This window comes from Canis lupus, chromosome X (assembly GCF_003254725.2).
Source record: "Canis lupus dingo isolate Sandy chromosome X, ASM325472v2, whole genome shotgun sequence".
Classification (NCBI taxonomy): domain Eukaryota; kingdom Metazoa; phylum Chordata; class Mammalia; order Carnivora; family Canidae; genus Canis; species Canis lupus.
This window is the reverse complement of record NC_064281.1, coordinates 99,784,366-99,801,223: the sequence shown is the minus strand read 5'-3', so window position 1 is coordinate 99,801,223 and position 16,858 is coordinate 99,784,366. Positions and strand designations below refer to the sequence as shown.

Sequence of the window (16,858 nt, the reverse complement as noted above, 5' to 3'; positions counted from 1 at the left end):
TTGAGTCCCTCATTGGGCTCCCTGCATGGAGCCTGCTTCTTCCTCTCTCTCTGCCTGTCTCTGCCCCCGCCCCCGCCATGTTTATCTCATGAATAAATAAAAACCTTTTAAAAATTTCCTTTTGGTATCCCTGAAGAACTGGATTCCTGTTATAGAAAAGCTTTGTTCTTTCTTTAGACCTACAAAGAAGTATGTACAGTTGACTTCACCAAATGATTTATTCCCTTTTCCCATATTTAGAAATCCCTTATGATCCCTCAAACAGTTCCTTCTGGAGCAAGTCTCCTTCGTTCCCCCAGCCAGCCCCAGTGGGTTCACCTTTACAGGCTCTGAGACTAGGACAGGAAGTAAGACATGTGACTGTTTCTTCACTGGGAAGAGATTGTGCCATTTGAGGCAACATGGATGGACCTAGAGATTATTATGACAAATAAAATCAGTCAGATTAAGAAAGACAAATACCATATGATTCCACTCATAAATGGAATCTAAAAACAAATGAATAAACAAAAAAGCAGAATAAGACCTATAAATACAGACAACAAACTAATGATTGCCAGTGGGGAAAGGGGTGGGAGTTGAGCAAAATGTGTGATGGGGAGAGGGAGATACAGGTTTACAGTTATGGAATAAATAAGTCACAGGAATAAAAGTCACAGAATAAGGAACATAGTCAATAATATTGCAATAGCACTGTAATAGGACAGATGATAGCTACACTTGTGGTGAACATACCATAATATATAAACTTAACAAATCACTAAGTTGTACACCTGAAAACCAAAGTAACATCATGTGTCAACTATACTCAAATAAAAATAAAGAATGAAGATGACAAAATAGAGTATTTCCTGTAATCAAAATAAAGAAGAAAAGAGCAAGTGTTGAAGAGAATGTGGGAAAATTGGAATCCTTGTGTACTGTTAATAGTAATGTAAAATGGTGCAGCTGCTATGAAAAACAATATGAAGATTGCTTTAACCTACATTGAGAGGTAATCAGTCAAGGTCCATAGTTTATATTCAGCTTCATTTTGGTGTTATATAATCTATGGATTTGGGAAAATATTTAATGGTATGTATAAATCATTAAAATATTAAACATAGTCTTTTTCACTGCCCCTTAAATTCTCTGGGCTTTGCCTAATCATGATTATCCCTATCGTCATCCTTGACAACTGCTGAACTTTCTATTGTCTCTACATTTTGCCTTTTTCAAAATGTCATATGCTTGGTATCATACAGTATGTAGTCTTCTTAAGTTGGCTTCTTCCATTTAGTAATATGCATTTAAGTTTTTTGTCCATGTCTTTTCATGGCTTGATAGTTCTTTTTTAAGTGCTGAATAATATTCCATTGTCTGGAGGTACTTGTTTATCCATTTACCTATCAATGGACATATTTGTTGCTTTCAAGTTATGGCAATTATGAATAAAGCTGCTATAAATATCCATGTGGAGGTTTCTGTGGACATAGTTTTTTTAACTCCTTTGGGTAAAATTAGGGAGTATCTTTGCTGAGTCTTATGATAAGTGTATATTTAGCTTTGTAAAAAAACAAGTCTTTCAACAAAGCTGTACTTTATTTTTTTAATTTATATCAGTTCCTGTTGCTTCACATTTTTAAAAATATTTTATTTATTTATGAGAGAGAGAGAGAGAGAAGCAGGTGCCATATAGGGAACCCGACGTAGGACTCAATCCCGAGACTCCAGGATCATGCCCTGGTCCAAAGTCAGGTGCTAAACCATTAAGCCACCCTAGGATCCCCAGGTTTTCCTATTCTATTACTGGTCCCTCTGTCAGTTTCTGTTCTTGAGTCTCTGTTTTTGTGGGCCATGATTCTCTATATTTTCCTGTCTGTCTCTCTAGTATTAAGGGTGGTGGTTTTTCCTGTGTCTTTCCCTCTGTTATGGATCCAAAGAAGAGTTTTTGACTTTTAGCCTGTGCAGAAATCAGAGAGGGGTAAAACCATAAAAGACTCTTAATCATAGAAAACAAAGTGATGGTTCCTGGAGAGGAGGAGAATGGGTAAAAGGGACAACTGGATGATGGATATTAAGGAGGATATGTGATGTAAAGAACACTGGGTATTATATAAGACTGATGATCACTGACCTCTACCTCTGAAACTAATAATATATTATATGTTTACTAATTGAATTTAAATTTAAGAATAAATAAATTTTAAATTAAAAAAAAAGATCAGGAATAAGACAAGTGTTCATTTTCACTGCTCCTATTCAATATAGTACTAGAAATTCTAGCCAGAGTAATCAGACAAGAAAAATAAGTAAATAAAAGGCATCCAGATTGGAAAGGAAGAAGTAAAATGTCTCTGCAGATGATATTATTTTAAATGTGTAAAATTCTAAAGACTCCATCAAAAACTATTAGGACTCATAAATAATTTGAATAGTTTTAGGAAGCAAATTCACTATACAAAAATCACTAATTTCTATACAGTAACAATATACTATCCAAAAAGAAAACAACCCCATTTATAATACCATAAAAAACAATAAAATTATTAGGAATTAATTTAACCAAGGAGGTAAAATATCTGTGCACTGAAAACTATAATACCGTGATGAAAGAAATTGACGAGTCAAATAAATAGAAAGATGTTCTGTGTTCATAGATTGGAAGAATTACCATTGTTAATATGTTCATACTACCCAAAGTAATCAATAAATTCAATGCAATCCCTATCAAGATTTCTTTCACATAAATAGAAAAAGATCTTAAAAATTATATGGAACTGCTGAATACCTCAAATAGAGAAAGCAAGCTGAGATAGAAGAACAGAGATAAAAAAAAAAGAAGAACAGAGATAGTGCCATCACACTTCTTGATTTTAAATTATATTACAGAACTACAGTAATCAAAACACTACATATTAGTTTCTATTACTTGAAAGGTAAATGTCTGGGTTAATGCATCACTTGTCATGTTCCTTTACAACTAATCATGACTTAATTTTTAAATATAGCTGAAATATTCTGAATATAACTTGTTCTTTCAATTAATATGAAGCTGAATATTGATAGAAAGTGTATGATAGGGATCCCTGGGTGGCGCAGCGGTTTAGCGCCTGCCTTTGGCCTAGGGCACGATCCTGGAGACCCGGGATCGAATCCCACGTCGGGCTCCCGGTGCATGGAGCCTGCTTCTCCCTCTGCCTGTGTCTCTGCCTTTCTCTCTCTCTCTCTCTCTCTCTCTGTGTGTGTGTGACTATCAAAAATAAATTTAAAAAAATTAAAAAAAGAAAGTGTATGATAAATGCACTACAGAAAATTGTGATAAACTCATTTCAAATTTATTATCAAAAGTTACCAATGGGTATGATACTGACAGACAATTCTAATGTATTTCCCTAAATTATCACATTTCCACTATTGAAATGATTAGTTTATAGTATATGTCTCCTAAAATCACCACTGCTACCTTATATATCTTCAGTGCACATTTATGAAGAAAAAATGCAATTGGAGAACTATTTCACTTGATTACTTTAAATTCTGCCAATCTACCAACATTTATTTGTACATTTTCTCCATTCTCTCCTTTTATAATAGAAATGTCTCTTATTTTATGTAAAGCCAAAACTTCTATTTGATCCCTTTCCTTTGGTCATACTCTCTTCATCCTTGTATAAACACCTGCCTTATAGACATTTTTATATGGATGTCTAATAGGTATTTCCAACCTAACATTGATCTAATTAAAAAAAAAACATTGACCTGATTGAACTCTAAGATGCTGGGTTGTTTTCTTGTTATTCAATTGTCCTAGTTTATTTCTGTCTCGGGGACTTTGTTATTGCTATTCCTCCTATTTGTAGAACTATTATTTCAGATGCCTTCACAGATTTTTCTCATTATAATTCATGTCTTACCTCAAAGTTTGACTCATCCAGAGAAGTCTTAGGCAACATCTCAAGCTAAAATAATTATCCCCCCAAATTATTGGTTACATTCTATTGTACTGCTTTGTTTTATTGACATCATAAAACTTATTGGTACTTGATATTATCCTATTTATTTATTTGTTTGTTTTGTATTAATTGTGATCTCTGCCTATTAGGATGTAAGATACTTTAGGGTAGGTGTTGTATCATTCTAGTACCTTCATGTATCCAAAACATCTATAACATTGTCTGGCACATAATAGGTCGATATAATTATTTTTTCAACTGACTTGCTCCTTTAAAAAATAAAAACCCTCAATGTTCACATAAGTATCTGGGAAAATGAAATAATGAAATATTCTATAGAAGCAGATTATATGACAAATGTGGGCAACTTATGGATAATATTATTCCGAGATCATTATAATGTCGATTGATTTTGATTTCACTTTGTCAAATATATATGTGTTTATAAAGTATATATACTTTATTGCAAATGATTCATAAAGAGAGCTATCTTATTTTTTTTAAAGAGAGCTATCTTAATGCAAATATTTTTTATAACAGTCTTTTTATTTGCATCAAGGTCATGGTGACACTTCACATTTTATTTTAGAACTATATCATTAGAATTATGATAATAATTCCTAAAACAATGGAAAACCATATTTATCTCATTTTATTTGCCCTCTAAGCAGCAGAATTATCAGAATCAGATGCATACACATTTGTGAAATTAGAGATACATTAAAAATTTAAGTTTGTTTTTTAAGTTGGTTGCATTATTCTACTAATTTCTTAAATTTGCCTAGGGCTGTAATCAAGACTAATACAAAAAATAAATATAATGTAGCAGAAGACTTCTTCTGCTTAATGCAGTCCCTACTTGAACTGTTTTACACATATAAGGCTTTTATCATCTATATACACTGTCTTCACATACTGAAATTACAGTATTATAAATTTATTCTCTACCTTTACAATTCAGCCAAACCTACTTCATGAATATACTTAGAATGTCATATTGTGTGTTTCTTTTCCCTGAATCTACAACATTGGGGTTAGATATTTATCTTATATATACATTTGTCATACCTTTATGAAAGCATTTATCAGATTTATTAAAACTTTTTACTTCAATACTATTTTCATCTAATACTATCTACTAAATCCAATAGGTACTCACTCAACTAACCTCACTGTGCTGAAATAAATTTTGACTTCTTGTGGTGTGGTAAGGTTAAATTACTGGTTCTCAAGACATATTCTCTTATCCTTATAATCAATAAGTCACATGAAGAATTGAATTCATGACCTTTGTTGTCCCACATTCTCTTATCAGATGAGTTACCTTTACTCTGATATCATAATATTTGTTCTTCTTTCTAAAGATTTTATTTATTCATTCATGAGAGACACACACACAGAGAGAGGCAGAGACATAAGCAGAGGGACAAGCAGGCTCCACACAGAGAGCCTGATGTGGGACTCAATCCTGGGACTTTAGGATCACACCCTGGGCCAAAGGCAGGAGCTCAACCACTGAGCCACCCAGGCGTCCCAATAGTATTTGTTCTTAACTTGTATCACACATATAATCACAGTAAATCATCATAGTGATATATCAGGATGGCTGTTCAAAGTTATGGTCCCACTATTCCTTTGTTTATTTATCCCTTTACCATTTCACCAACATGTGAACATCTATATTCCTTACTTTTACTTTCCTGATATTACTTTCAACAATTGCGGCAGTTGGGATAGCATATAGAGTATTATGACTAATTATAATTTCTGTGGAACTATTTTAGAAATGATACAGAATATGAAATTTACACTACTCAGGCTATCATGTTGTGACCTCAGAAGTAATATTTTGCCTAAAAGTCAATAAGTTATTCTAACCTGTCTTCTTCAAAGGCTCAGTTTTCAAACTGTTCTTAATAAGAACTTCGGGGGATTCGACTAAATTTAACTTGAATTTATTTTTATTATGTATATATTGAAAACTATTCATGAAAATGCACATAGTCAAATGTATATGCACTGGATTATTATTGTGCAGATTTTAATAACACAAATCTTTCCCTGATATTTTTGCATAGAATTTAAATTATTTTCAATAGGAACTTGAAAGTTATGCATGAATTTTTATTATAATTCAAATCTTTGCATGTTTGTTCATACAAAATTGTATGAATAAGTGCATTTATGCAGCACATGAAATGTGTTCAATAAAAATACCCATCATCCTCAAGTACTAAAACTAATTACTTTAAAAAATAAAACTAATTACAATACTTTATTATTAATTGTTAATTGGGACGATGAAATTGACTTTTATTACATGACATGATTTTGTGCTAAATAGAGGCACCTGAGAAGAACCTGAAAAATAAGGGTTTTGTTGCTAAGGTGAAAAACTCCTATTCAGAGTCAAACTATCATGCTAAGCATCTAATAAGGTATCTCATACAGTGGTTAGCTAATAGTTGGTACTTGATAAATAGTTTTCTACCAGAGTGGGGAGTCATATTTACATTTGCATGTTTCGTGAAGGAGAGATAGCAAACGGAGCATAGTACTCTGTCCTTTATCTATATTTGCTTAGGTTACATTTAAAACATTTCAAATCTGCCTGAATAAATTTTCATATTTTGTGTCATCATTTCTGTGACTATTGTTAATAGTGGTCTTGTAAACTTCTCTTGATCATTATTGATGTCTAAAAAAATATAGCAATAAAAAGAAACTTAGTTTCCATAGGATTTTTTTTTACTTTGACATATTAATAGATAAATACGTATTTTGCGTCCTTTAATGCAGAGACTGCTAGTTAAGCTTTTGGCATTATGTTTTATATGCCAACAGTATAAAAAGAGTTATACTGGCATTGCCTCCAGCTAATATAGCCTTTAACATTGAATTTTCATGGCTATTAAGAATCATTGTGAGGGAGTTGGTAGTTGGTTCAGTCAGTTAAGTGTCTGCCTTCGGCTCAGTTCATGATCCCAGCATCCTGGATGGAGCTCCAGGTTCCTTGCTCAGCTGGGGAAGCCTGCTTCTCCCTCTCCCCACCCCTCCGCTCATGCTCTCTCTCACTATCTCTCTCTCTTAAGTAAATAAAATCTTTTTAAAAAGAGTTACTGTGTAAATGTATAAGAAGTGTATAAATATTGTGATATGTCAAAAATGTAAAAACGTAAATATATAACGTACACATATTACAATTTTTAACTTCAAATTATATTTAATATTTCCAGTATTTCTGCTTATAACTAGGCAAAAATAGCATTACATATGCAACAACATTTTTTAGGCCTCGAAAATGAATACAAATGACTTTTCCTGTGATTATTGATTTTCATTCTGTATATTGAGAGATAAAATGGAAAGGCATATGATTTTCCCCCCTATTTTCAGTGTCAGCAGAAGAGTTTCCTTGGGTGGTTATTGTTCAATCCCAAATCTACCATTTACTTCTTTTAGCCATTCTTAAATTATTTTTCATTATCCATAAAGATAAAGATAGTAAAAATAGGTTAACATGGTTATATATTGCCATATGACACTGATGTGAATCTGGGCATGGGAAGTACAGGAGTAATCCTTTACCTTACAGGGAAATGCAAAGATAACTTTAATGGTTAGCAGCAAAATTCCTCTGAGATAATCATGTCCATTTTATTGGCTTTTGATGTGGCATTATTTAGCACTTTTATGAATTATAAAAATAATAGACACACTTTTTAAATTACAATGAATTAAAACTTAAATTTGCCAAAGAAATAAATGTAAATAATTACTGAGCTGTTTACAACCATAACGGTTATTTTTTCCTTGAAGCATGATTTGCATACAATAAATATATAATGTTTAAAAAAGTTTGCAGGCTTAAATTTGGCTGGATATGGCTTCACAGATCTCCCTTTCTCTTTGCACCCCCCCCTTTATAAGAAGTTCTGAGAAACCTAATCCCTGGTCATGCAATTAATCAGATCAATAGTGCACATATGCTGGTATCCATCTGCTAAAAGCTGTCATAAATGACACTGCCTTATAACTGAATTTCAGAATTATTTGGCATGCCTGCCACATAGCTCACCTTCTGTTTCAGGTTATAAAATATATGCTTAAATTTTTCCCATTTTTGTGACAACAATTTATATAACTAATGTACCAGACATTTTCACTTAAATGTTCAAATTCTTTGACTATGTAGTGTTTTCTGGAGTTAAAACTTTCTCAGAGGACATAGGAGTTTCTGTGCTGATTTTCCACTTTTGTTATAATAATAGAATAAAAATTGTTGTGCTTTCCTTAACGTTTGGCCTCTGTATTTTGGGCTAGGTGTAGTAAGTGACAAAGTAGTAGCTAAAAAAAGTAAAAGTGAATTTAAAACATTTTATTTGAAGATGACTTTGGTGCCATATCTGGGCTAAGAGTCTATCTCCAGTAAAAGAAGAATTTATTTCCTGCCTTGAAGCAGAAAAGGGGGAGTTTTTCCTGCATTTATTGCTTCTTAATTACCTCTACTCAAAATATTTTTTATGACAAGAAGGTGCATTTTGGGGCAACATATACTGCTGTCCTTTAAGGCTTGAGAAAATATTTTATTAATTTTTAACACAATGTTATTTATATACATTGCTTGACTTCTACAAGTAATTGCCACTTACCCACCAATATTTTATCCTACTCCTTATCTTAAAAACATCAAAAAAGACACATTGCATGGTTGACAAATGAAATACTTTTACTAGTGATGTATCTACTCCAAAGAAAATGTAAGCAATGTGAGGTTATTTATTGGCAGTAAAACGAAACATATTAGGGAACAAGTATATCTAAGAAAAACAAAAATATAAGTCCACTGTTGGAACACATTTATTGGTGACTGAAAACAAAATAAAAAAAAATAACACATTTACTGACTTCTTATTTTGTTTCAATTTTCTTTACCAAGGAGGATCAAATTCAATATGGTAAAGATGGAATGGACATTGAGTAAAAAAATGTAGAAATGTAGAATGGATAACAAGTTATATAAGAGACTTTTGGTGACAAATTGTGTGTTCCAAATGCATTTCCTTGATTAAACATATTATATGCCAGGATATTGATACCTCGGAATACAGAGATAAACACAGCTAACCATATTTGAAAAGTCAACAGAGAGAGAATGTGATTTTATGAAAGATCAGATCAGAAAAAGAAGTCAAATTTCTCTTTCTTTTTCTTTCTTTCTTTCTTTCTTTCTTTCTTTCTTTCTTTCTTTCTTTCTTTCTTTCTTTCGGGAGGGAGAGGGCCAAAGGGAGAGGGAGGAAAAGAATCTTAACTAGGCTCCATGCCCAGCACAAAATCCAATGGGGGGGCAGGGGGGGCTAAATCTCATGACCCTGAGAATATGACCTGAACTGAAATCAAGAGTTAAATGCTTAACTGACTTAGCCACCTCGGTGACCCAAGAAGTTGAATTTATATTGAAAAATAGGATAGTTTCTGCAGTTATACATTGCTCAGAAGGTAATAGCAAAACTCTCATTTACTTCTTTTTTTAAGATTTTATTCATTTATTCAAAGAGATGAGAGAGAGAAATAGAGATAGAGATAGAAATAGAGATAGAGATAGAGATAGAGAGAGAGAGAGAGGCAGAGACACAGGCAGAGGGAGAAGCAGGCTTCATTCAGGGAGCTCGAGGTGGGATTCGATGCCGGATCTCTGAGATCATGCCCTGGACTGAAGGTGGTGCTAAACCACTGAGCCACCTAGGTTGCCCCTCTCATTTACTTCTAACCAAAAAGTGCAGATAGGAAATTTTTACACATTAGCAGAGATAGACAAATAGGTTCCAGATTTTTGCAGGTAACAGACTTAGATAAATACCCATATCATAGAGCCTATAAGTGGCATATAGGACTCAAGCATATATCATATCTAATTACAGAGCTTTCATACTTAACTATTGCTATATAGAGTTTGGATAAATAGCCAGCCAAATTTCTAGACTGGTTTATTGAACATATAATTATGTATGAGAACAGGTGTATCATTGAATCATTAATATTAAATCATTAATATTAAAAATATTAATATGAATATGGGGACCCCTGGGTGGCGCAGCGGTTTAGTGCCTACCTTTGGCCCAGGGCGCGATCCTGGAGACCCAGGATCGAATCCCACATCGGGCTCCCGGTGCATGGAGCCTGCTTCTCCCTCTGCCTGTGTCTCTGCCTCTCTCTCTCTCTCTCTCTCTCTCTCTCTGTGACTATGATAAATAAATAAAAAAATTAAAAAAATTAAAAAAATATTAATATGAATATGGCCTATCACAATGACAAATGAAAAAATAAATTTTTCCAAGCAATGATTAATATATTGGTTTCAATGTCAATAAAGAAAGTAGTTGGGGAATCCCTGGGTGGCTCAGAGGTTTAGCACCTGCCTTCCGCCCAGGGCATGATTCTGGAGTCCCAGGATCAAGTCCCATGTCAGGCTCCCTGCATGGAGCCTGCATGGAGCCTGCTTCTCCCTCTGCCTGTGTCTCTACCTCTCTCTCTCTATGTCTCTCATGAATAAATAAATAAAATCTTTAAAAAAATAAATAAAGGGAGTGGTTTGTGATTATTCATTCAAAAACACTTCATGCTCATGAAGTGGAAGAATAAATATTGTTAAAATATCTATGTTATTGAGAGCAATATACACATTCAATACAATCCCTATAAAATACCATTGACATTTTTCACACAGCTGGAACAAATAATCTTAAGATTTGTATGGACTCAGAAAAGACTCTAAATAGCCAAGAGAATGTTTAAAAAGAAAACCAAATAACAAGGCCTGAATTGAAGCTATATTACAAACCTGGGATCATCAAGACATCATGGTACTGTCACAAAAACAGACACATAGACCAAAGGAACAGAATAGAGAACCTAGAAATGGACCCTTAACTCTATGGTCAACTAATGTTCACAACTAATGTTCACAAAAGCAGGAAAGACTAACCATTGAAAAAAGGACAGTCTCTTCAATAAATGGTGCTGGGAAAATTGGACAGCCACATGGTAAAGAATGAAACTAGACCATTCTTTTACACCATCCACAAAAATAAATGAAAATGTATGAAAGACCTAAATATGAGACAGGAATCCATAAAAATCCATAAAAATCCTAGAGGAGTACACAGGCAGTAACCTTGACCTCAGCTGCAGCAACTTCTTGTAAGACATGTCCTTAAATGCAAGGGAAACAAAAGCAAAAATGAACTATTGTGACTTCCTCATGATAAAAACTTCTGTACAGTAAAGGAAACAGCATAACTAAAAGGCAACCTACAGAATGGAAGAAGACATTTGCAAATGACATATAGATAAAGGGCCAATACTCATGATCTTTAAAGAGCTTATCAAACTCAACACTCAAAATATGAATAATCATGTTAAAAATGGTCAGAAAATAACAAGACATTTCTCCAAAAAAGATATACAAATGACCAACAGACACATGAAAAAATGCTCAACATGTCATCATGACAGGTCCTTGTCATCAGGGAGGTACAATCAAAACCACAATGACATACCACATTATACCGCTGAGAATGGCTAAAATTAACAAGACTGGAAACAATAAATGTTGGCAAGCTTGTGGAGAAAGGGGAACTCTCTTACACTGTTGGTGGGAATGCAAGCTGGTACAGCCACTCTGGGTAACAGTGTGGAGGTTCCTTAAGAAGTTAAAAATAGAGCTACCCTACAACCCAGCAATTGCACTACAGGGTATTTACACTAAAGATACAGATGTAGTGAAATGAAGGGTCACCTGCACCCCAATGTTCATAGCAGCCATGTTCACAATAGCCCAACTGTGGAAGGAACCAAAATGTCTGTGGACAGATGAATGGATGAAGATGTGAGATATATATATATATATATATATATATATATATATATATATATATATATATATACTTTTTTTAAATAATAAATTTATTTTTTATTGGTGTTCAATTTGCCAACATACAGAATAACACCCAGTGCTCATCCCGTCAAGTGTATATATCATCACTTTCTGTCTTCCACAGTTTATTTCATTAGTGTTCTGTAGTTCTCAGAACACAGATCCTTTGCTTCTTTGCTTAGGTTTATTCCTAGGTATATTATGATTTTTGGTGCAACTGTATATGGGATTGATTACTTAATTTCTCTGTCTTTAGTCTCATTGTTAGTGATTAGAATGCAACTGATTTCTCTGCATGGATTCTGTATCTTTCCATGTTGCTAAATTCCTGTATGGGTTCTAGCAATTTTGGGGTGGATTCTCCACATACAGTATCATGTCATCTGCAAAGAGGAAGGATTTGACTTCTTCTTTGCCAATTTGAATGCATTTTATTTCTTTTTGTTGCCTGATTGCTGAGGCTAGGACTTCCAGTACTATGTTGAATAGCAGTGGTGAGAGTGGACATCCCTGTCGTGCTCCAGATCTTAGGGGAAAGGCTCCCAGTGTTTCCCCATTGAGAATGATATTTGCTGTGGGCTTTTCGTAGATGGCTTTTAAGACGCTGAGGAATGTTCCCTCCATCCCTACACTCTGAAGAGTTTTGATCAGGAATGGATGCTGTATTTTGTCAAGTGCTTTCTCTGCATCTATTGAGAGGATCATAGGGTTCTTGTTTCTTCTCTTGTTGATATGATCCATCACACTGTTGAACCAGCCTTGCATCCCGGGGATAAATCCCACTTGGTCGTGGTGAATAATCTTCTTAATGTACTGTTAGGTCCTATTGGCTAGTATCTTGTTGAGAATGTTTGCATCTGTGTTCATCAGGGATATTGGTCTGTAATTCTCCCTTTTGATGGGTTCTTTGTCTGGTTTTGGGATCAAGGTAAGGTTGACTTCATAGAATGAGTTTTGAAATTTTCCTTCCATTTCCATTTTTTTGAAATAGCTTTAGTAGAATAGGTATTATCTGTTCTTTATATATTTGGTAGAATTCCCCTGGGAAGCCATCTGGCCCTGGTCTCTGGGTTTTGGTAGCATTTTGATTACTGCTTCAGTTTTCTTGGTGGTTATGGGTTTGTTCAGGTTTTCTACGTTTTCTGTTTCAGTTTTTGGTATTTTACAAGTTTCTAGGAATTCATCTATTTTCTTGCAGAGGCCTAATTTGTTGGCATATAGTTGCTCATAATATGTTCTTTCATTTTTATTTCCCTGGTGTTCATCATAATCTCTCCTATTTCATTCATGACTTTATTAATTTGGGTCATTTATCTTTTCTTTTTGATAAGTCTGGATAGGGGTTTATCTATCTCATTAATTCTTTCAAAGAACCAGCTCCTAGTTCCAATGACTTGTTCTTCTGGTTTCTATTTCATTGATTTCTGCCCTAATCTTTAGTATTTCTCTTTTCCTGCTTAGTTTAGGCTTTATTTGCTCTTCTTTCTGCAGCTCCTTTATGTATAAGATTAGCTTGTATATTTGAGATTTTCCTAATTTTTTTAGAGAATCTTATATTGAAATGTACTTCCCTTTAGGATTGCCTTTGCTGTATTCCAAACATTTTGAACAGTTGTGCTTTCATTTTCATTAGTTTTCATGACTCTTTTAAATTCTTCTTTAATTTCCTGGTTAATCCACTCATTTTAAAAAATATTTTATTTATTCAGAGACAGAGAGAGAGAGAGAGAGAGAGAAAGCGGCACAGAGAGACACAGGCAGAGGGAGAAGCAGGCTCCATGCAGGGACCCTGACGTGGGGCCCAGTTCTGGGTCTCCAGGATCATGCCCTGGGCTGAAGGCAGCGCTAAACTGCTGAGCCACCCGGGCTGCCCCAATCCAATCATTTTTTAGTATGATGTTCTATGATCTCCAAATGTTTGAGTTCCTTCCAAATTAACCCTTGTGATTGAGCTCAAGTTTCAGATCATTTTGGTCTGAAAATATGCAGGGAATAATCCCAATCTTTTGGTATTGGCTGAGTACTTATTTGTGATCCAGTATGTGATCTATTCTGGAGAAAATTCCATGTGCAGTTGTGAAGAATGTGTATTCTTTTACTTTAGGATGGAATGCTCTGTATATATCTATGAAGTCCATTTAGTCAAGTGTGTCATTCAAAGCCCTTGTTTCTTTGTTGATCTTCTGCTTATATGATCTGTCCATTGCTGTGAGGAGAGTGTTGAAGTCCCATACTATTAATGTATTATCTGTGTTTCTGTACTTTGGTTATTAATTCCTTGATATAATTGGCTGCTCCCAAGTTAGGAGCATAAGTATTTATAATTGTTAGGTCTTATTGTTGGATATACTCTTTAAGTACAATATAGTGTCCCTTTTCAGCTTTTACTGCTGTCTTTGGTTTAAAATCTAATTTATCTTGCATGAGGAATGCAACTCCAGCAAGAAATGTTTCTCCACCTTCTCAGTTTCTGTCAGGAGGTATTTTTAGTTCTAAAATGAGTCTCTTGTAGATAGAATATGAATGAGTTTTCCATTTTATCCAATCAGATACCCTGTGTCTTTTGATTGGATCATTTTGCCCATACACATTCAGAGTAACTATTGAAAGATATGAATTTAGTGCCATAGTATAACATATAAGGTACCTGTTTCTGCAGATTGTCTGTTTCTTTCTGGTCTATGTTACTCTTGGGTTCCCTCTTTACTTACAGGATCCCCATTAATATTTCTTTCAGGGCTGGCTTGGTGGTCACATATTCTTTCAGTTTCTGTCCTGGAAGCTCTTTATCTCTTCTTCCATTTTGAATGACAGCTTTGCTGGATAAAGTATTCTTAGATGCATGTTTTTCTCATTTAGCACCCTGCATGTATCATGCCAGCCCTTTCTGGCCTGTCAGATCTCTGTTGATAGGTCTGCTATCACTCTAATGTTTCTCCCTCTGTATGGTAAGAATCTCGTTTCTTGAGCTGCTTTCAGGGTTTTCTCTTTATCTCCAAATTTTGTAACTTTCACTATTATATATTGGGGTGTTGATTTATTTTTACTGATTTTGAGAGGGGTCCTCTCTATCTCTTGGATATGAATGCCTATTTCCCTCCTCAGATTAGGGAAGTTCTCAGCTATGATTTGCTTAAATATACCTTCTGGCCTTCTCTCTCTCTCTTCACCCTCACACACTCCAATAATTCTGAGGTTTGTTCTCTTCATGACATCACTGATCTTTTGAAGCCTCTCCTCCTATTACTTGTTTTACTCTATTTTCCTCAGCTTCCTTCCTTTCTATCAACTTGTTTTCCATGTCACTTACTCTCTTTTCTGCCTCATTTGCCCTAGCTGTTAGAGCATAAAATTTAGACCACATCTCAAAATGTTTTTAATTGTGGCCTGATTAAATCTCATTTCCACAATAAGAGATTCTCTAGAGTCTTTAATGATTTTTTGAAGCCCAGCTAGTAACTTTATAATTGTTATCCTGAATTCCAAATCTGACATTTTACTTAAATCCATATCAATTAGATCTGTGGCAGAGTATTACTTCTAGTTCTTTCTTGTTATGGATTCCTCATTCCAATAATTTTGTCCAAAAAACAATGGATGAACTAGTGAACTGAAATGAAATATGAACCACAACTGAAGCAAAATACACACTAGACAAATCTGAAAATCTCTGAGACCAGAAAAGAAAAGAGAAACAGAAAGAAAAACAAAAGAAAAAGTAAAAGAAAAAAACGAGGGAAAAGGTGGGTCGGGAGAGAATATACTCTCACAGAGTGGACAAAACAGGGTGATCCCCTTGGTCCTATGTGCATTTGGTCTGTGTGTTAGAAGATACTAGATTCTAAAAGAAATCTATAAAGAAAGCAATAAATATACAAAAATAAAATTGAATACAGTGAAAGGAAGCCACCTGAAGAGTATATCTATAATATGTAATGGTAAAAAATGAAAGTTAAAAAAAGACTTAAGAAAAGATTTGATAACATAAGAAACTAATTGAAATGAGAAAAAAGAAAATAAATGGGAAAATTTTAAACTGAAATATAAAAAAATATCATAAGAAAAAAAAAACAAGTTCTATATACTATCTTCCCCAACAGGTTTTGCTGTTCTATTTGGTCAGTAAACTTATTGTTCACCTGTTCTTCCAGCTGGTCTTCTGAAGGAGGGGCCTGTTGTGCTGATTCTCAGATGTCTTTGCCTGGGTGGAGTTGCACTACCCCTTGCCAGGGGGCCTGGATCAGTGTAAGCTATTTCCTGTCTGTGGCTTTTGTTTCCTGAAGGCATTCTCCTTAGAGAGTGAAAATAAAAATAGGCACTTCTTGATGTACAGCCCCAAAGCTGAAAGATTGTGGTGTTTGCCAACGTCTTCAGACTCCTATAGTGCCTGTCCACTCTGATCCTCCCTGGGTGAAGGCAGATGGATTCTGATTTGTGCCCTTTACTGGGCCCCAATAGGGAGAGCTCTCTCTCGATCTTGAGTACCTGCTCCACCCCTCTTGGAGGAAGTAGAGGGTTGCCCTTTTTCTGTCCTTTACATGGCCCTGGCAAGGAGAGCATTTGCCTGCTTGAGTATGCAGCCACTCCTCCTTTCCAATGGGAAGGCCGAGGGTTGCTACATTCGAGTCCTTTGTAGGGACCCAACATGAAGTGTGGTCACTGATAGGGCCATGGGTTGGGTTTTATGGCAAAATGTGCTGAGAGCCCCGTCCTAGCTCACTGACCTATCTCAGCTTCCCTGCTTCAGTGCTTGGGAACTCTGGCTCAGGCACCCCTATTCTTCCTGTGACTCTGAGGATCTTGAGACTTTACTGTCCCACTTGGGATTCTGCCATGCTTCATCACTGAGAACCTTTCAGACAGGGAAGTCTATGAATAGAGAAGATTTCTAAAGGTCCCAATTTTGAGCTGTAAGACTATATCACCTTTTGGGAGCCAGCTTACAGGGGCTCCCTCCCCACACCATTTATCTGCTGATGTATCCCCT

General features: G+C 35.0%; 1 non-coding gene across 1 annotated transcript; it reads right to left on the bottom strand.

The window, feature by feature from the left end:
* Positions 1–252: 252 nt before the first annotated feature.
* Positions 253–377, bottom strand: LOC112649542 (small nucleolar RNA SNORD22). Its single transcript, XR_003129613.1, has one exon. It is a non-coding gene; the product is annotated as a small nucleolar RNA SNORD22 (small nucleolar RNA).
* Positions 378–16,858: the final 16,481 nt, after the last annotated feature.